Source organism: Pelmatolapia mariae, unplaced genomic scaffold (genome assembly GCF_036321145.2).
Source record: "Pelmatolapia mariae isolate MD_Pm_ZW unplaced genomic scaffold, Pm_UMD_F_2 NODE_ptg000444l+_length_31872_cov_1, whole genome shotgun sequence".
NCBI lineage: Eukaryota > Metazoa > Chordata > Actinopteri > Cichliformes > Cichlidae > Pelmatolapia > Pelmatolapia mariae.
The window spans coordinates 10,528-31,872 of NW_027052129.1; the positions used below are offsets into that span (position 1 = coordinate 10,528).

At 41.7% G+C, this 21,345-nt stretch overlaps 1 pseudogene; it reads right to left on the reverse strand.

Annotated features, from left to right (window-relative positions):
- Window positions 1-6,462: 6,462 nt before the first annotated feature.
- On the reverse strand, window positions 6,463-21,195 carry LOC134623158 (protein NLRC3-like; annotated as a pseudogene).
- Between the last annotated feature and the right edge of the window lie 150 nt (window positions 21,196-21,345).

Sequence of the window (21,345 nt, forward strand, 5' to 3'; positions counted from 1 at the left end):
GTCGTCCGGACACAACTTAGCGCTGAACAGGACCTGCTAATAGCAGCTTAGCATCAACACAAGCTAATGCTAACGTTATACAGCCGACGGCAGGTTCACTGTGATAGATACGCGGCTGTAACTGTAACTGCAGCAGGCTAAGAAAGACTAACGAAGCTCAGTTAAAGTTATACATGCAGTTCAAAAAACTTTACCTCCTTCATCCAGCAAACCCGCACGGAAATACGGCGAGCAGCGAGGGCCAAAAAGGACAGGAAACGGCCTGTCTGACGCGATTACGTCACAGACATGCACAGCACGCGCAGGCTCATATTTTCAGCACATTTAACAGAGCACTGCAATTATTATTATTGTGTTTGTTGCTGTCATTGTTTCTTTTTGTTAATATTATTTTATGACAAAATGTTGACACACTGAGTGAAATGTAAATAAAATTGAATGGTTTGTAAATCTCATGAACCCATACTTTATTCATAACACAACATAGAAAACAAATGAGCTCATTGTGAATTTGGTGGCAGCAACATCCCAAAAAGCTTGCAGCATGGCCATGTTTCCAACATCACCTCTGCTTTCAACAACCGTCCATAAACACCTGGGAACTGAGGAGACCAGGTGCTGGACCTTTGGGAGAGCATCATTTTTGTCTGATATAAGAGACAGAGCTGCTCAACAGTCCTGCGGCTTTTCATCTCGTGATGTCACAAATATCTGCACCACAGACAGGCCGGTTCAGGACTTGAGGTCTTCCACTACAAAGCCCTGCTGTAGTGTGCAGCTTAGCAACATCCTCCTTAAACATGTAAAAGACATCATCTCCATGGGAGCACATGTTGCTCTAAAACCTGTGTATATAATTCAGTCTTGATGGTTCCTTTCCAAATGTGCAAGGTGCCAATTCCATAGGCACTGATGCCAACCATCAGAGATGCAGCCTTTTTAAACACTGATAACAAACTTCAGCTCAGACATGTAAAGCGTCTCATTACAGACAATTTGCTGCCGGCGAGCCTTCAAAGTCTTGGGTCTGAGATGAGTCCGTAAGAAACCACGTCGGCCAGTTTGGAAGCACGTAGCAAGGCTCCAAATGCTCCACCAGACCGCCGACAGGTCTCACACACCACAGCCGCTCTATCACGTGACACATACTGCTCCCATGTGCTAAGGTCATGTGTTCGGTTACGCCATGTCGCAAGTTTTCTGAGGTGCTTTTCTGATAGGCTATTTAATAGATCAGATTACATTTTTTTTATTATTTCTTTCTGATATCCGATCCAGTAATTTAGGTCAGTATTGGACCGATACCGATAAGCATTATCGAATCGGTCCATCTCTAGTTCAGATGGCTTTTAATGAGCCTTGTAAAATAAACACAGTTTAAAAACATGTAGTAACTAAATCAAGCGTAGCCTGAACTTACAGTCACACTGAACACAAGTGTCCCTGCTCTCAGATACAAAACCTGCCTTTAAAAGTTAAGATTTATAAAATCAGCAGTACTGATTCTATAATTTGTAGTCTCACACACTTGTGCAGAGCATTTTGTTGTTTTGCTTCACATCGGTTGATTTTCTGCTGTAAACAACTAATGAGAACATTTTCTAAACCTCTGAGTGTCCATCAGGATCCTGTAGAAACAGCTTCCACCTCAAAGATCAATATTCTGAATTCTGTTTAGAAAGAAAAAGATTTCTAGAAAATTCTCTAAAGAATTCAACATCTGTTTTCTTTTCTACTATTTATTTAAAAAGTCACTCTAGCACAGATTTCTTTAGCCAAACGTCTTTCTGTGTCTTCCATACAAACTTTAAACGTGCAAACACTCAACACAGCAACACTGAAAGCATTTGAGTGTAAATGCAGTCATGTGACCAATTAAACAAAGATAGTGGAGGGCATTATACAACAGTTGTTTTGTTTGCTCTCAGGTTTGACAGCCCTATTAAAGATTAATATCACTCTGTACATGCTCCAGAGAGGTTTTCTTCAAATTCGTTAATTCTCACTCGCTTTTGCAACTTTGTACTTTTGTGTTACTCACAGCAACAACTCAACCTCATTGTTAGTCCATTTAAAAACTCGCTGCTTTTCCTCATTTTGCCGCGACGTTTCAACGAGCCGCCAAGTGAATAGATGTCAGACAGAAATGAGGCAGGCCGGATTCTTGCGTTTCATGCATGAGCAGGATTGCAACGTAAGCGTTTTTCGGCCGTTTCAATGTGGACGCACAACCTTGTGAAAACGACTGAAAACAATAGTGTGGACGCGGAGCGTTTTCAGACGAAAACACCATTTATAAATCCATCTGGGCTAGTGTGGACGTGGTCTCAGTGGCACAGCACATATCCTGCAGTGCAGGCTGCAGGGTAACAGGACCAGTGGTTGTCCTTGCTAGATTGGCTTTACACTCAAAAACACCCACTAGTCTGGGTCTAACACCCAACCAGTGACCTGGTTTCCTCCACCAGCTCCATCCCTTTGTTTCTTAATCTTTGCTTTCTGTTAGCAGTGAATGATTGATTTATATCATATTTAGTGCTGTCAACATTAACGTGTTATTACGGCATTAACGAGGCAAATTCTCATTAACAAGTTAATGCAGATCAGCCCGATGAGGGGTTGAAGCGTTAATGCAGCTTAACGCATTAACACCGTATTAACGCGTTAATGTTGACAGCACTAATTATATTATAATTTGACTTTGAATTTCAAGGTTGATCGACCAAAGTTAATTCACTTTGACTGCATTCTGTTTTTCTCTTGTTTTCTACTAACTATTATCACAAAGTCCAGAAGATCAATTTGATATTTTAGCACAAACAAGTTTCAGTAGTAAATGCTCAGAAGCAGCAAACTAGCAGTGCAAAATAGCCCATTTTAGTAGGTGGCCAGTTAAGTTGAGTGACCTAGAAATCCATTTACTGTTACTAATATGTTTTTCTAAGCGGGGGAAACAACTTCCCCCTAATTCTAGTTTATGCTAACACTGGTTTCCAGCATTAAGTAATCAGACAGAGCCAGTTTCCTCATCTATCAGACACTGTTTGTGGCTGTAACGGCCATCTACATACCTCAGAGTGTCCAGTCTTAGCTGCTCAAGCATCTTCACTCCTGCCTCTCCTGGGTTATTGTAGCTCAGGTCCAGCTCTTTCAGATGGGAAGAACTTGAACTAAAAGCTGAGACCAGAGACTTGCAACCTTCCTCTGTGACCAGGCAGCCTGACAGCCTGCAGACATGACAAATACTCTTAGAGAATAGCAAAATAGCTAAATGCTAACAGGAAATTGCAGCCAAAAATGAAACAGGAGTTAAAAATAGCCATTAGTCAATCTAAACCTTATATGGTAAACCTCTAAACCTCATCTACTGAACATTTCAAGAACGCTGACCTGAGTACTTAGCGTTAACAATATGGACTTTTCAGTCCAGAAGACAAAACTTTCACTCCAGAGTCCTGCAGGTCATTGTTACTCAGGTCAAGCTGTCTCAAACTAGAGGGCTGGGAGCTGAGTAGTGAAGACAGAGTTTCACAGCTTCTCTCTGAGAGATTACAGACACTCAATCTGAGAGACAATAATGAGAAAAATAATAATGTTAAACTTTCTGGTCTGAACCTTTGAAAAATACACGATCTAGATAAAATATCATCTCTATAGAGGTTAAATCATGTGGAGGGTTAATTAATCATCAATTATTAATCAATTAGTCATCATTAAATGCAGCTGTGCATGTGCTTACATATCCACTGGTATGTATCCTGCAGGTATTCTCACAGCAGTGCTGCTGAACATTAAATGACCAGCAGATGTCAGTTCTTCATAATAAGCAGTTAAACGAGGCTTTGTGTGATCAGAAAAATTGGACACATTCACAGAGCTTTACCACACCATCACTAGACAACAATGGAATTATTTTAACTAAAAACAAATAATCAGAAAGTCTTCAGCCTGGTCTCGTACCTCTGTGTTTCTGTAACAGAAATAATGAGCTGAAACTTTCCTCACGACACCACCGATCAGCTCGAAGGGCCCTCGAGTTTACCTGCATGCATCCTGTTCACCTGTCAGCTGTTTAACACCTGCTGCTTATTCAGGAAACACGCCCACATTACCTGGTGACAGTCACAGTTTAATGTGAGCCGCTGTTTGTCAATATAAAGTAATTTAGTTCCAATACTGTGCACACAACTTGCAAATGCACCATATTTTACGGACAATAAGGCTCACTGGATTATAAGGCGCATTAAGCGAAACAAAAATGTCGGATAAGTCAAACTTTACTCAGCTCATTCTTCTTGCTTCCTCCACTTCCGTACCTTTGATTCATTAATGTTTAATTCTCTCACAGCTGCTTTATTCCCATGTTGGGAAGCGCGATGGACACTAAGATAACTCCAGAATACTTTATAAGTGAACCTGATGCTTTAGTAAGGATTTGGGCTATTTGCATTTAAATTAAATAGATTTGTTGACAGACATCAATTAAATAAGTAAACGTGTACCTCAGTAATATAGTTCTGCCACTTATCTGCTCAAATGACTGGAAATCTGATATCCAATCACCAGCACAGCTCACTCACTTACAGTCACTTACTTCACTGTTTTTGCTCCTGAGCAAATCAGTTTGTTTTAGATGAAAGTTGTTTCATAACTGCATAATTTTACTGAAGTTTAATGTCTCAGCGGAGCACATGTGGAACTGAACCATTCGCTTGTCTTAATTATCTGATGGTTACATGTGTTACACTTTTTTAATCTTTCATTTTAAATTGAAACTAACATTTAAAAACATTTGGTACAATGTGGAAAGAGGAAGAGTATTTCCACCAGGAGCAGAAACGTCTGACTCAGCATGACGATGCTGTTGGTGGATACTGAAGAGCTCAGCCTGTCAAGACAGGATTAGGTTATCGTTTTTAAAAATGTTTATTCAATTATATTCAAAGTACCAGTTGTCTGGTATAATTTTTGGAACTCTATTAAAATAAAAATAAAATCAGATGTGTGGTCTTTTGGTTGTTTTTGTTCAATAAGCAGATGTTGGTGTTTCAGCAATGCAGTAACTTAAGTTTAAAAGGCTTGTTAGAAACTATGAAACACATCATACAGACTTCTGGACATTAGAAGACAACTAATAATCATCATGAATAAGACTAAAGGCAGGAAGGTGTCCTTTATAACTAATAATATTAATAGTGGTTGGCACCTCCAAATTTATATCAGCGTCTGTCTGCAGCTGAGACAATACAAACTCAAACTGTGGGGAGAAGATTATATCACTTCAGTTTAAATTGACCTGGAAGCGCCACATTTTCACAGACTTCTTTATTTATAGCATTTTTACGTGCTGTATAGATTATACAGTTAGGTCCATAAATATCTGGACAGAGAGAACTTAATTTCTAATTTTGCTTCTGTACATACACTAAAATCAGTTTTAAATGAAACAACTCAGATGTGTTTGAAGTGCAGACGTTCAGCTTTAATTCAGGGGGTTGAACAAAGAGATGCAGAAAAATGTGAGGAACTAAAGCATGTTTAACACAATCCCTTCATTTCAGGGGAAATGTAGAGGAAAAATGAGAAAAATGAAATAACTTAATGAAATAAATTAAATAATAAGATTGTCAGCTGATAACCAGCTTCATGTGACCGCTTATCCTGGTCCCAGTGTTAGGGTCAGTGACTCCAGTTCACAGAAAGATATCCTGGATATACTTGACTGACTTTTTAGACTCAAGATTAATAATCATAACAAAAATTATTTAAAATTATTATTTTTATTTTTATAAATTATTATACATTATTTTATATTTTATGAATATAAATTATTTTTAATTATTATTATTATTTTAAAACATTTTTAGGAGGAGTGTGGAGACGAGAGGACAGCGAGCACGGGGTGCTCAGACACTGAGGAGACAAAGAACACTAACACTGGCAAGAGGACATGTCAGAGTCGGGAACGCACTGGGGATTTATTGTTGTTTGGATTATTTTGCATCACTGTAAATAAATGCACTGACCTCATCAAAGAGTCCAGCATTTGGCTCCTCCTTCCCCTCATCATAGTCTGCCACGCAGGCCGTGACAGAAAAGCCCACTAAAAGAACGCCCACCAGACCAAAGCAATGGTTTTGACTTGATCACAGCGGTGCAGGGCCAGGAGTAGCAACGTGAATTAAATAAATACATCATTAAATATTTCATTATCATTTTTTTAAAGTAATTATGTACATTTTTAATTAATTACTGAAATAAATAATTCATTAGTGATGTATTTATTTAATACAACCATAACATTATTGCTACTTTACTCAAAATAAATTGAAGGCATCAATATTAAAGGTTAAATTATGATAATGAATACATGCAACTATAACTGATTACATAAAAATGAGGATTTCTTAAGCTAAAGCCAAAGTGCTGACTCATTTGGCATGTTACTTTCAAATGTTTTCCCTAATAACAATAACATAATTACACTTTAGCCACAAGAGGGCAGCAGCATTAATATAAGTCACATGTATATAAAGGTACAGTGATTATATTACAGTGATTTTGACAAAAACAAAACAGAAGTTGATGGCAGTGTGTTTTTCCATGACAGAATAATTACGCACACCCCACTTTGCAGTTATTTATTTGTAAAAAATGTTTGGAATCATGTATGATTTTCGTTCCACTTCTCACATGTACACCACTTTGTGTTGGTCTTTCACGTGGAATTCCAATAAAATTGATTCATGTTTGTGGCTGTAATGTGACAAAATGTGGGAAAGTTCAAGGGGGCCAAATACTTTTGCAAGCCACTGCAAAGTTCACTATCAGTAACATCATAGCACCACCCAGCTGTATAGAAACTCCGTCATGCTAGCTAGTACGCAGTACGAGTTATTGTAACTGACTGTAAAAAGTCAGCACAGCGAAAATAAACTCCACCTAAACTTGGTTTATATCTGACCCAGATAGACTGCAGGTCATAACTTCTTACCTGAAGTTCAGTTCACCTGACACTCGGACCGGCGGCCGCCTCGGGTCTCTGCTCCTCCTGCCTCCCCTTTCCCTCATCCACCTGCTGCCTCTGTGGAAGCTCCGCCATAGCCACCACCAAACAACTGACTTATTTTTACACATCGACCAGCATCCGGCCAATCCACCACCTGTCAATGTTTATACCGTTACAAAAAAACATCATCGGCCCATAAAAACAAAAATCACCATCAGTATGCTCGATGGCCAGTCCAGCTATGGTCGTGCCATCAGTTAACCCTTCACGTGCCAGCTGTGACACGTGTGCCCAGGGTTGCCGACCCCTGCTCTAAAGCATCTGATTTGGATTCCTGAGATCAAATATATTTTCCTTTGGCTTTGTTTTCTTCCCATTTGTGGCTTTAATGTAGTGTTACATCCTGTTTGTTTGCTTCCATCTGTACACATGTCCAGATTCACTGTTATGTTTCTATTCTTACATTGCTGTGTGATCACTGTTCCCTCTGCTGACTGATGTGACCTTTTGTATCTTACACTGATACTTGTCATATTTGTATGTGCGCCTAAAAGATAAAAAGTTTTCCATGCTAAAACACAGCTCCACCTCCTGCAGTTCTCCCTCTGAACCACTAGATGTCTCTGTTATCTAAATGAAGACGTGCAGCACAGCAACCACAGCAGCGCTCAGATCACACGTGTCCTGTTCTTATGTATAAAAGCATGAAACAGGTGAGACAGGTGGGATCAATATTAATGTTGTGGAAATATATGAAAAAGCAACAGAAGAGTGAAAACATTTGGTGTTTCTAGAAAGATCTTTCAGCTCATAGCTGCTCACAGACTGTATTTACAAGTGACAAACTGCAACTCTACAGTACATCTACAGTATATATCAAATCTATTCTGTATTCAAATCTATTGAGTGATGTTTGAAAGTCTTTCCAGGTGAGTTTGATCCAGGAGGGTCTGAAGCCAGAGTCAGACAGAGACTGTGCAGAGACTGTAGAAGGACAGAGCAGCAGCAGAGCAGTCCAGATACACTGATGATCCTCTGTCAGATCCAGAGGGACACACAGGGATGATGCTGGACTCTACATTGTGTCTGACAGTGGAGCTGTTCTCAGAGCAGTTCACTCTGCAGCACTGACAGTCATCTGCACTTCATTCCTCTGTCAGTCACTGCTGGATGAAGCTCTCCTCTCCACCTCCCAGTAACATGGCCCAGTCAGAGCGTCTCTACACACAAGCTGCTGCTGCTTCAACCTCTCTGGATCATCAGGACACAGCTCCTCCTCTCTCAGCACACACACCGTCCTGTTTACCATCATCAGCTCCACCTGCAGAGAGAAGAAGGAAGAGCAGAGGAGATAAACGAGTGTTTCCAGAGACTCTTCATCAGCTGTCAGTCAGTGATGCAGCACATCCAGTATAAAGAGCAGCAGGGACTTCAGTGCTGGGACTGTACTAGGACTCATTGTTGCTTCACTTTTTCTAATCTTTGGATTTTTATTGAAGTTGATGAAAATGTTTTTCCCTCCTAGTTTGAGTTTGGACTTTCATTCATTAGAAGAACCTTGGTGTGTCCACTCTGAGCTCTGTAGGAACCCCAACAACAAGCCCAACAATCCAGATGGTTCCAGCTGTTAACTGGAGGAATTCCATCCAAACATCTGCTCTCACTAAATTCTTCCTCACCTACAGACTGTGTTCTTCACTGCTTTAAACTTGGAAATGAATGCAGTCATTGGTCTGCGTGCTGCTTTGTTCAGAGAGCTGATTGGCTGTTGACACTGTTAGATCAGAGCGTGTCAGCTGTTACTATGGTGACCATAAAGGTCAGAAACAGGAAGTGTTTGTGTCCAATCCTGAAGCCTGTCACCATTCTCCTCTCACAGCTTCACTGAGAAGCTGCAGCTTTACAGGAAACACTGGATCTTTGTTTCATACTGACTGTGTTTAGTACAATACTGCTGACAGCACCACCCACTCACTCCATCACTCTACTGACCTCAGAGTCTCCAGTCTGTAGTCTGGACTCTGCTGAAGATCAGACAGCTGCTTCACATCTGGATCCTTCAGGTTGTTGTCACACAGGTCCAGCGCTCTCAGATGGGAGGGGTTGGACTTCAGCGCTGCTGCCAGATAATCACAGCTGATCTCTGACAAACCACAGTACCTCAATCTGTATAAATAATGAAAGACGTAAGTTTATTAGACAAAGTGTGAGCTTGAAATCATTCAGTGTTTCATCATCTGTTCAGAGCTGAAGAAAGTTCAGAATGTAGAAGTTTAGAAAATGGAAACTCCAAACAGCTGAAGCCAACAGGAAGCAGCTTCGAACAGGAAACTGTGCAGAGTTTCAGACTATATGCCAGGGGTGGGCAATCTCAGTCCACGAGGGCCTGTGTCCTGCAGGTTTTAGATCTCACCTTGGGTCAACACACCTGAATCACATGATTAGTTCGTTACCAGGCCTCTGGAGAACCTCAGGACATGTTGAGGAGCTAATTTAGCCATTTAAATCAGCTGTGTTGGTTCGAGGACACATTTAAAACCTGCAGGGACACCAGCCCTCGTGGACTGAGATTGCCCATCCCTGCTATATGCCCTGATGCAGCCAGTTGGATTTTGGAGATTTGAATCTCTGTTCTGTGACTAAGTCCTTGAATCATTTCTTCCAGTTGGTCCAACAAGACAGACTAAGTATTGGACATGTGTTGTGGCTCCATTAGGGGAGCTTCTAAATGTGATGTGTTGGCCCCTCTGGGTCTGTGTCACGGTCCTGGGTCTTATGTTTGAGTTTTAGTTCTTTTGATGTTCATAGTGTATGTTTAAGCTTATTAGGTTTCCTATGTTCATTTGCTTATTAGTTCCTCCTTGTGTTTTCAACCCCTGTGAAGTCTCCCTTGCCCTTCGTGTGTTTCATGTCTGTGTGTCTTATGTTGTCATGTCTGCGTCTCATTATATTTCCTGTTTTATTTTGAAGGGGTCCTGTGTTCCTATGTTCAATGTTTTTAGTTTTACTCTCTCCTTGTGACGTTGTTATGTTCATGTGTGTCAGGTGTTTCTCCATGTGTTCCCACTTCCCACATTATCCTCCTGTGTGTATTTAGTCCATGTGCTTTCAGTCATTTTCTGTCAGGTCGTCTGCTCATCCACGTCACAACTTGTCAGTTCACCATGTTTAAGGTTTTTTCATGTTTAGTTTTAGTTCACCCAGTTTAGGTTATTGTTTAGTTTAACCTATGCCCTTTGTTTGTACCTTTTTTCCTAGCCTCAATAAACAGCTTGTTTTTTTGTTAAATCCACGACACGTTCAGTTTTTGGTCTGCGTTTGAGTTCTCTCTTGCACACACATACAGTCTGCCTCAGCAAGACTGTGACAGTCTGTCAGGTCACAGGACTGAAGAGAGCTCAAACTGGGCACACAGTTGTTCCAGTCTGGACCAAAGACTCTATACTGGAACTGAGGGACTGCTTTGACTGCACCCACTGGGACTTTTTAAAGGCTCATGTTGTCACTTAGATCATCGATTTCTACTTACATTTCTTTCTGGGAAAAATGGGGATTACTTTGAAAACAGGAAGTATTTTCCCAATAAGCAGCCCTTGATTAGTAAATCACTCCAACATGTTCTCAGGCAGAAGAAGCTGTCTTGTTATGAGGGAGAGAAGAACAAGATTGAGGCACAGAAACTTGTTGAAAGAGAGATAAAGCAGCTAAAATCAGGTGTAAAAGTAAAGCAGAGGATGAGCTGAATAAAGGACACTCAAGGCTGGCTTGGAAAGGAATGAAGTCCATGGTGGGGATGCAGAACAAGGAGCAAAGATGAATGTGATGCTGAATCAGCAGAAGACTTGGACTCATTTGATTCCAGCTTTGATATCATTGATTTCAATGAAGAGCTTTGTGATTGCAGCAAAGGGCTGGTAGCTCTGAGAGTCCCACTGATGAGGTGTTTGTGTGGAAATCTCTTAGTGGGACCAAAGAGAGAAAAAGCCCTGGTCCTGATGCTTTGGGAGGGAAATGATTGAAGTGTGCTGTGAGGAACTGACTGGGAGATTTTCACACATTTTACTGCAGCAGAACAATGTGGAGGTTGGATGTTCTCCCACAGTCCAATGAAATGCTGCTTAGGTTCATTGGTGCTTCTAAATTGGCTGTAGGTGTGGATGTGAGAGAGTGCTTCTCTGTCTCTCTCTGTTGGCCCTGTGATGGACTGCTCACCTGTGCAGGTGGGCCACGCCTCTTGCCCTATGACAGCTAGGGCACAGGCTGCAGCCCTGTGAGCCTAAGCTGAATAAACAGTTAGCAAAAATGATCCAGAGATGGCCTGAAATTCCCCAGTTAGCAGTTTGGTAGATAGCTATGACATGCTAATCCCATCCAGCAGCTGTATTCTACCTGTAAGCTGATCCCTGCTGAACCAAAGCACTTTTTCATATACAAATTACAACCTTTAATAGAAACCCATTGGTCAGCATCTTATTAGCCTGCTGTTAGCTTCATTCCACAGAAAACTGAGAGAAACTAACAGAGTTGATAAAGAATAAAGAGAAATGTGCTGATTTAAAGCCTTTGAAGTGCTTCAGATGATCTGTGTCCACTTCTGTCCACTCATTCATTCATGTAAGCTTCTAATGCAGCTTTGATCTTCACAGTCTGCTTCATGAAACTCATTCTAACCCTGAATGTCAGAGTGTTCCTCCTTCTCTTTCCCATCATTCATGCTGGCAGTGGAGGAGATTTGGATGTTGGACTGTGTTTTGGATGATGTGTGTATGTTTGTGTTGGACTGCTGTCTGTAAAGCAAACGCACATTTTGCTTTGGATTTCAGTGTCCACACAGACTTTAAGGTGGAATGAAGAGTTGGAGAGTTTCACAGTGAATTATCCAGTGGAGGATTTTTCTTCTTCTTTGAAGGTTTAAAATGTGAACATTGTTCTGCTGCAGTCAATGGACTAAACCAGAGAAGAAGAAAACAGACTTTACCATGAAGATCCTCAGTGTGGATCAGTATAATATCAGCCTGATGTCTGCAGTTTAGTGTCAGCACAACTTTCACATCATATTCATCTCAGCACAACTAAAACATGCTGACTGACCTCAGAGTTTCAAGTCCACATCCTGGACTCTCCAGGAAACCACACAGATGCTTCACTCCTGAATCCTGCAGGTTGTTGTAGCTCAGCTCCAGCTGTCTCAGATGGGAGGGGTTGGACTTCAGTGCTGCTGCCAGATAATCACAGCTGATCTCTGACAAACCACAGTTCCACAATCTGTATAAAGAATGAAAGATGTAAGTTTATTAGATAAAACAGTAAGTGAGAGCAGCTAAACACACAAAGATGGAAACACAGAGTGTGGATCGTTCACTCGACGGCACGTACACGGACACGCCGTCGGGGCTGAAAGTGGACAGCTCACAGATCCTGAAGCTGCAGGTTTCATCTGTCTCCAACCAAAACTGAGTGAACCAGCAGCAAAAGAAGATCCAAACTACGCTTTACGTTTGATGGACATCGTCATGAATTCTCTCTGACTTTGACCTTTACTTCCTGCACAGCTCTCTCTCTCTCAGTGTACTTCTAGAACAGTTTACCTTCAAAAATCTGTTTTCTGCATTATTCACTGCTTATTACGCACCAGTCTGCTGTTGTGTTCACTGCTGTCGGCCTCCGAAAACAAAGCCTCATTTCTGCTGTTCAATACTGAAGAAATTGAAACCTTTTAAAATGATGACAGATTACAAACTCTCAGCTGTGTCTGTAATCAAACCTCTGTAACTTTGCTTCACTTCAGCAGCATCAGCTCATGTTCACATGTTGATTCATGGTTTGCTTCAGTTTTTGATCGACTGCAGAATATTTTGAAGGTTATCTGCTATAAAAAGCCAGAAGAGGAAAATCTGCTTCATGTGTTTCTGTTTGATCCTCAGTGACTTTGACACAAAGGCCTCTGCTGTGATGATCACACCTCTGATCAAGTCTCACAGTGTCAGCTTTGTTTTTATACATATGGATATGTGCTGATAAATGATCAGAATTAGAATATTTCCCACTGTCTGCTGTGTGCCGTGACCTTTGACCTGCTAAAGACAGTCAGCTGTGGATTATTCATTGGCTGTGTCCCAATTCAGGGTCTGCACGCTTGAAGTACGCATTTTAAGTGCGATTATGTCACCGCCACGCGACGATGGCTGTCCCAATTCGAAGTGTACTCCAAATGCGCCGTCGATTTCCCCAAATATCAAGCGTGGTCCGGTGCACGCTTCGTGGTCTCATATATACCACAATTCATAGCGCGGCGGTGGGTGTGGATAATTTTGCCGCAAAATACGGCAGAAGGAAACGGCCGAAGAGTGAAGTGTCAAAAGTAAGTACTGAATATGATGTCACTTATTTATGTGTGAATGTTTAAGAACATTAAAACATTACTGTTGGCCACATGTCGGCAAAGTTATTTGCCATTTGCGATGTTTGTACTTTCAGCGTTTAATTGGTTTTAAAGCCTTTCAAATATAATAATACAATAGCTGCCCTTAATCTCACAGAGAATGTGATGATTTTATGGATAATTAAAGTCAGTCATATATCCACAAACACAACAAGCTGAAAGTCAGTGATGCTGCTCGGTTTGCAGTCCTGAATATGACGGCACAAGCAGGATTCACTGCACTGTTAATGTTAGCTATGTTATATTGCTGCTCTGTTCGGTGGTGTCGAGCCAAACGGACTTTAACGTGTGTTTGAACGAGCTGACGGTTCACTCGTTAAGCTGAAAGAAAGATGCTTTAATCACAGGAGTCACACATGTGTCCACTGGACCATCTGGAACTCTTCTTGTTTAGCACTCGTAATAACACAAACACTAAATCCTCCTTCTCTTGTGCTGTTTTGTAGCAGTGTATACACCTGAGACTGTCACCTGTCTGTCTGTCCTGCACTCTCTCTCTGTTTCTTTCTCTCTGATTGTGGAATAAAAGTATGAACATGTATTTATAAGTTACACTTGTGTTTGAATCCTGCAGCTTATCACACATTTGATTTCCATGTGTCTGCAAGTGTCCAGAGTGAGGACAGACTGAGGGACACACTGCTGCACATCATCTGTGAGGCTTTGCACCCCTGATGATCCACCAGGACAAACTCAGCAGTGTGTGAGGAAGAGGAGGAGGAAGAGCCAGCAGCAGCTGACAGATGGAGAGAATAGACAGACTGTTCCCTGTTTGTGAAGGACTGCTAGGAAAGTTTAACATAACTAATTGTCTGTCCTGAATCAGTCTTATTAGGTAATGTTCAAATAATGTTATGATTCCAGTGTTTTCAGTGTGGGAGAAAGTACTCAGGGCCTTCAAGTTACACACTATGAAAGGCAGCAACAAGTTTAATATTCAGAAACCTAAAGTATGTATCAGCAGCAGAATGGAGCTAAAAATAAATGTTTGTTTCAGTTCTATGAAGCTTTGAGTATTTTGGATTAGTAGCACTGCTGTGTTTGTTGCATCATATTGCTGTAATTGTTTATATGCTTTATATATTCTGAGCTAAGTTGATCTATAGTGTTACATCATATTCTATAAGGATGTTATGTGTTTGTATACTTTCTGCCCAGTTTGACCCATTTAGCAGAAGTCAGCCTGTTTAAGGCTCTGATATCTATTCTGTATGACTTAAAGCAGTTATGACATGGTCTGATTTCTCACCCAATAAAGGAATATTTCATATATCAGTCTACTCTTCATTCTATCAGAAACAGTTATCACAGCTCGTACATTTGCTTTAAACACATATATGTAAGCATTGAGCCAAATTTAGTAATGCCAACATATTAAAAGAACATTATTTTTCTCTTATATATGATGCATCTATATATGTACACTGTCAAATATGCTTGTCTTTGAGTGAAGATTTAAGGTGATAGGAGATATAAATAACTGCAACTTTAATCTTTGACCCAGAGTTCAAGCTCACTGCTGTAATATATCCTGTAATATATGTATATATCATACTAATCTGACAATACATATAATATTGGCCATATTATATTTACATTACCACAGTGAGATGATTTTAGTCTCATGAACAACATTAGCTAATTGTTATTTACTAACTAATCTTAAAACGACTGTTCAGTACAGAAACGAAGGCCAACTATCATGTTTTACAGTCCTGTGGTCTCAGCCTCAGATACTCAACTAATCACAGTGATGTCATGACAAAAATGAATGACCAACAAAACAGTCTGAGGAGCTTGGAAAGAAAGGCGTCTGGACTTCCTTAAGTTGCTTGAAGATGTTTCACCTCTCATCCGAGAAGCTTCTTCAGTTCTAAGGGTGGAGGAGAGTCCCAGATTTAAACCCAGTGGGAGTTTCCCCCCAAAGAGAGACAAAGGACCGCTGATGATCCTGACCAACAAAACATTTTTTTCTCCTTCATCTCTGTCAAATAATGCTGTATGAAACGTTTCTTGCGGTTAGTATCATGGTTGCTAGACAACCTGAACAGCTCAACGAAGGCTAAACCGTCCCGTTTCACAAACCTCGCACTTCCGCACTTCTCGTACTTATAGTACGCACCATATGTAGTACGCGTAGTGCGCGTACTTCAAGCGTGCAGACCCTTGTGGAGATCCAGAACTTCTTTTATTGCTGTCATATAACCTGCATCGTTATAATTGCATTACTAACATTCTTTACAGCATTATTCCATTAAATAATATTTCTCACAGTATTGATATTGCATTAAAGTTGTTTACTGAAATGTTTATTTAAGGATCCTTCCATTATAATTAACTTTTATTACAGGTACAGCCAGAAGTATGTCATACACATTGCATAGTATTTTGTGCTCATTCAGAGTTGTTGCATTAGTCTACAAGTGGGTCTTAAGCTTTGTGAAGCGAGAGTCTTCACAATCTATTGTGTCAAGGACTAAAGCATAGAAGGATAATTGCATACACGCCTACAATACATATAATACACATATAATCTAGGAACAGGCCTGAGGAAAGGCCCAAATGTATTCAGCTTCTTGTTGCAACCTGTTGCGTTTTGTTCTACTTGGTAACAGATGACCGGAGTCAACAACCAGCCCTCAGAGACCCTGAAGGCTTGAAGTTATTACCTTGTTTGGAAGGTGTTATAGAAATGAGAAGCTCTATGTCTGTTTATAGCCATCTAAGATGTACCATTTTCTGTAACTAACGTCTTTAACCAATTTTTACGCCATGGGGGACGTGTACCTCACTGCTTTAAAAGTTTTCTCAATATGTATTTTTGTCAGAAGACATATGCTGATGTTTTCTCCTGTGTGTTAATAAACTCATGGTTTTATTGCACTTTTCTGGGGCCTCCGTGGTTTCTTTTCACCTCTCTGCATTGATTTATTTCCCGACACCCTGAATTGGGACACAGCCATAGTTGTGTCTGATACTTAGAACTGTGAGGAAGAACACTACACAGTTAATCAGGGTCCCCTCTCTCTGAATCAGGAAAGGTGGGCAGGCCGCGTGTGGGCCGCGGGCCATACGTTGAGTCTCACTGTTTGAAATGTGAACATTGTTCTGCTGCAGTCAATGGACTAAACCAGAGAAGAAGAAAACAGACTTTACCATGAAGATCCTCAGTGTGGATCAGTATAATATCAGCCTGATGTCTGCAGTTTAGTGTCAGCACAACTTTCACATCATATTCATCTCAGCACAACTAAAACATGCTGACTGACCTCAGAGTTTCAAGTCCACATCCTGGACTCTCCAGGAAACCACACAGATGCTTCACTCCTGAATCCTGCAGCTTGTTGTTCCAGCTCAGCTCCAGCTGTCTCAGATGGGAGGGGTTGGACTTCAGCGCTGCTGTCAGATAATCACAGCTGATCTCTGACAAACCACAGCCCCACAATCTGTATAAAGAATGAAAGATGTAAGTTTATTAGACAAAGTGTGAGCTTGAAATCATTCAGTGTTTCATCATCTGTTCAGAGCTGAAGAAGGTTCAGAATGTAGAAGTTTAGAAAATGGAAACTCCAAACAGCTGAAGCCAACAGGAAGCAGCTTCAAACAAACACAACAAGAGAAAAAACTCTGAATGTTTCACATTAAAGTCGAACATTTATCATAAAAACAGGACAAAGACTTGAAAATGTCGTGTTTTTCCTTCCAGGAACCACAAGGCTTCACTTTTAAAGGTGAAGTGTGAAAGAAATGGACATATTTGAAGTCCAACACCTTTTTCCAGTCACATGATTAAAGCAGACAAACTACAAGCTCATTTTCATTCCAACAAGTCATCTTCTGACCTGGACTAACAACACTGGTCTCTATGTGCAGCTGGCTGTGAGACCAGTGCTCAGGGAGCGTCTACAAAGTGCAACACTGAAAGAACATCACACACTCATTTGCTACCATCATCCAACCTGAAGAGGAAACAGAGACGGCTCCCCTTCAAAGTAAAAGCTGCTCCTTTTGGACACAGTATCAAAGAAAGTCTACAGTATAACATAGAAAAGAAAGAACAAAGTTTTGGTTGTTTTTAAATTGTGCAGAAATGAAACTACACTAAGCTCAATTATGTGACAGACATTTCATCCCATGTCAGTTTGGCCTCATCCTGGGCCGGATAATCCAGCACACACTCTGACCACAGTCCCAGGGGCCACGCACAGCTGGGCTCCATCCAAGAGACAGGAAACAAACCAACACAATAATAAAAAGCACCATGTGATCTTCTTACATCTTCAAGACAAACATAGTAAAAACATATTTGTTTCCTGATAAAATGATGTGACAGGTAGAACAGAGTAAAGTGGTGGTGTTACAGCCTTTCTCCCCTCTGCTGCCGAGGCTGTTAGTCTCTCCCAAACTCAGCTACAGGACTTCAAATGAATGAAAGCAGCAGAAGTGGCTTTACAAATGAAAGAGGAAGAGGAGAAGAAGAGGAGAGGGAGGCCACCCTGACCATCACTCCAGCTGAAAACATCACACTTCCATTAAAGTTGGTGAGAAAATGTTGAGCAGGATGAGCTGCTGGCTAATCTGGAGGCTGTAGCAGCAGCTCACAGTCACAGTGGATTTCCACTCATGAAAAAGCTCTGGCTGCTTCATTTCTCATCTCATATCGGAGACTTTAGTGAAGCTGTACTGTGATGCTTCCATATTCCAGTGAGGCCTCCAGAATGATTTCAGCTGTTCTGTACACACACTGTGTACCCTGTATGGCTCAAAGTCTCTGCAGCCTGTTTTTATCTGCTATCATCAGATCTTCATCATCCTCATTCACATCCCTCACACACTCTACAGCCTCGTCAGCACTGACTTCATCTTCACTGACTGATGGAGCACAACATGAACCTGTGGAGGCTGAAACACTGTCCTGTCAAACATCTCCCCGTCACCACTCCACTTCTGTCAGCCTTTAAATGAACCCTGCTCAAGTCTGTCACTTCTGTTTGGAGCCAAAAGGAAAAACTGTTGTTCAGTCGTTTGGAAAGACACAACATTTCTGAAAGCACTCAAACTTCTTCACATTTGTCTTCAGACACATCCTGAACATTTAGGAACTAAAGAAAGTTTCAAACATCAATCAAAGACCTGAAATATAGAAAAACAACAACAGCCACAGTCAGTGAACTCACCTCAGAGTCTCCAGTCGACAGTTTGGACTCTCCAGTCCAGCACACAGAAGCTTCACTGTTATTATATTATTGTGTTATTTTGTAGCTGAATACGATGTTTGTGTGATTATCAGTGAAAGAAGCAGTGAGGAGGATGGAGAGAGAGAGAGGACAGAGGGTGAAGTTAGAAACACTAAAAGGATTTTTCATGGATTTCATGGATGATTTGAGTGATTTCCAGCAGGACACTTAAACATGTCAGTGGACGTCCTAAAGAACATATTCACTGATATGAAACGTGTCATTGAACAGGATTAATATCAGTGGAAACATGGTGGAAACAGCTGTGGACTGCATGGATGTGACACACTTCAAATCTGTTCTCCACTCTTGGATTTGGGATCCATGGAGCTGCTGCTGAGTCTGTACAATAAAGGATGGTGTGGAAGGTTGCAGCGTACGGACACAAACACTTTGTGGTTACGATCTGATTTTATTTTCAAAATTAAACTACTAACCTACACTGATCAATGATGTTAATGATCACATCTGGACTCACCGAGCCTTTCTGCAGTTCCTCACAGCTGGAATCAGTCTCAGTCGTCCCCGGTCTGATGTGTTGTACTCCTGCAGGTCCAACTCATCCAGAACCTCCTCTGACATCTGCAGCATGAAGGCCAGAGCTGAGCACTGGATCTCAGAGAGTTCCTTCTCTGATCTGTTCTCTGACTTCAGGAAACTCTTGGATCTCCTGATGTACTGAGAGGTGGTTCATCTCCATCAGACAGTGGAAGATGTTGATGCTTCTGTCAGGAGAGATTTCATCACTGTTCATCTCCTTCAGGTTGTTGATGACTCTCTGGATGGTTCCTGGACTGATCTCTGTCTGACCCAGCAGACCTACTAAGAGTCTCTGGTTGGACTCCAGACAGAGGCCATGAAGGAAGCGAACAAACAGGTCCAGGTGGCCACTTTTACTCTGGAAGGATTTTCTCATGACTCTCTTGAGAAACACATCCAAAGAGGACTCTTTATATTTTTTCCCAAAGAAGTTCTTCAGCACCTCTGTCTTCCTGTTGGTGTGACAGTGGAACATGTAGACAGCAGCCAGAAACTCCTGAATGCTCAGATGAACAAAGCAGTAGACTGGTTTCTGGAAGATCACACACTTTCTTTTGAAGATCTCTGTACAAACTCCTGAGTACACCGAGGCCTCTGTCACATCCAGGCCACACTGCTCCAGGTCTTCTTGGTAGAACATGATGTTTCCTTTCTCCAGATGTTCAAACGCCAGCCTCCCCAGCTTCAGAAGAACTTCCCTGTCAGCCTCCGTCAGCTCCTGTGGACTCGTCTCATGTCCCTCATGGTACTTGACCTTCTTCCTCTTTGTCTGAACCAGCAGGAAGTGTGAGTACATGTCAGTCAGGGTCTTGGGCAGCTCTCCTCTCTGCTCTGTAGTCAACATGTGCTCCAGAACTGTAGCAGTGATCCAGCAGAAGACTGGGATACTACACATGATGTGGAGGCTCCTGGATGTCTTCATGTGGGAGATGATTCTGCTGGACAGCTCTTCATCACTGAATCTCCTCCTGAAGTACTCCTCCTTCTGGGCGTCAGTGAAGCCTCGTACTTCTGTTAGCCTGTCAACGCACGTAGGAGGGATCTGATTGGCTGCTGCAGGTCGGGAAGTTATCCAGACGAGAGCCGAGGGAAGCAGATTCCCCTGGATGAGTTTTGTCAGCAGCTGGCTGACTGATAACTTCTGTGTGACATCAGACAGCAGCTTCCTGTTGGTGAAATCCAATGAAAGTCTGCTTTCATCCAGGCCGTCAAAGATGAACAAAAGCTGAGAGACAGCCAGCTTCTCTGCTGTGACCTTCTGTAATGTTGGATGGAAAACATGGAGCAGCTCCAGAAGACTGTACTGCTCATCTGTGATCAGGTTCAGCTCCCTGAATGAAAGCAGAACCACCACACTGACATGTTGGTTCTCCAAGCCCTCTGCCCAGTCCAGAGTGAACTTCTGCACTGAGAAGGTTTTTCCAACACCAGCCACGCCGTTGGTCAGAACCACTCTGATGGGTCTCTGTTGGTCAGGTAGGGCTTTAAAGATGTCCTGGCACCTGATTGGAGCGTCATGGAGGGCGTCCATCTTGGAAGCTGTCTCCAGCTGCCTCACCTCATGTTGGGTATGAACCTCTTCACTCTGTCCCTCTCTGATGTAGAGCTCAGTGTAGATCCTGTTGAGGAGGGTTCTACTTCCTGTTTCATCACTTCCTTCAGTCACACGTTCACATCTCCTCCTCAGACTGATCTTATGTTCATCTAAAACCTCCTGCAGACCAACATCTGCTGAAAGAAAGAAAAACAATGAGACTAAAGAGAAAGAAAACTCTTCAATGTCTGAACAACACAAGAAGTCCAGTTTTCAGAAATGAGTCCATCAGCAGACAGATGTTCAGTCTTACTTTTGTACACAGCTGCTCTGACTGGCTGTCTGCAGTCCAGCTCTGGTTCTGGATCTTTCTCCACACTGTGCAGAAGCTCTGATGGTGTAAAGAGGAAACTCAGGAGGCAAGAAAGACAGACTCAGACATGTAGATCTTACATGGGCAATGTCTGTGGAGAGACACGCGCCGGGACATCGGTTCTCTCTTTATTTATAGACAGCTCTTACGTAGCACATTTCAGGGCGCCACCCTTGGTTAGTACAAAACAACTCCTTACAAGGTGATAAG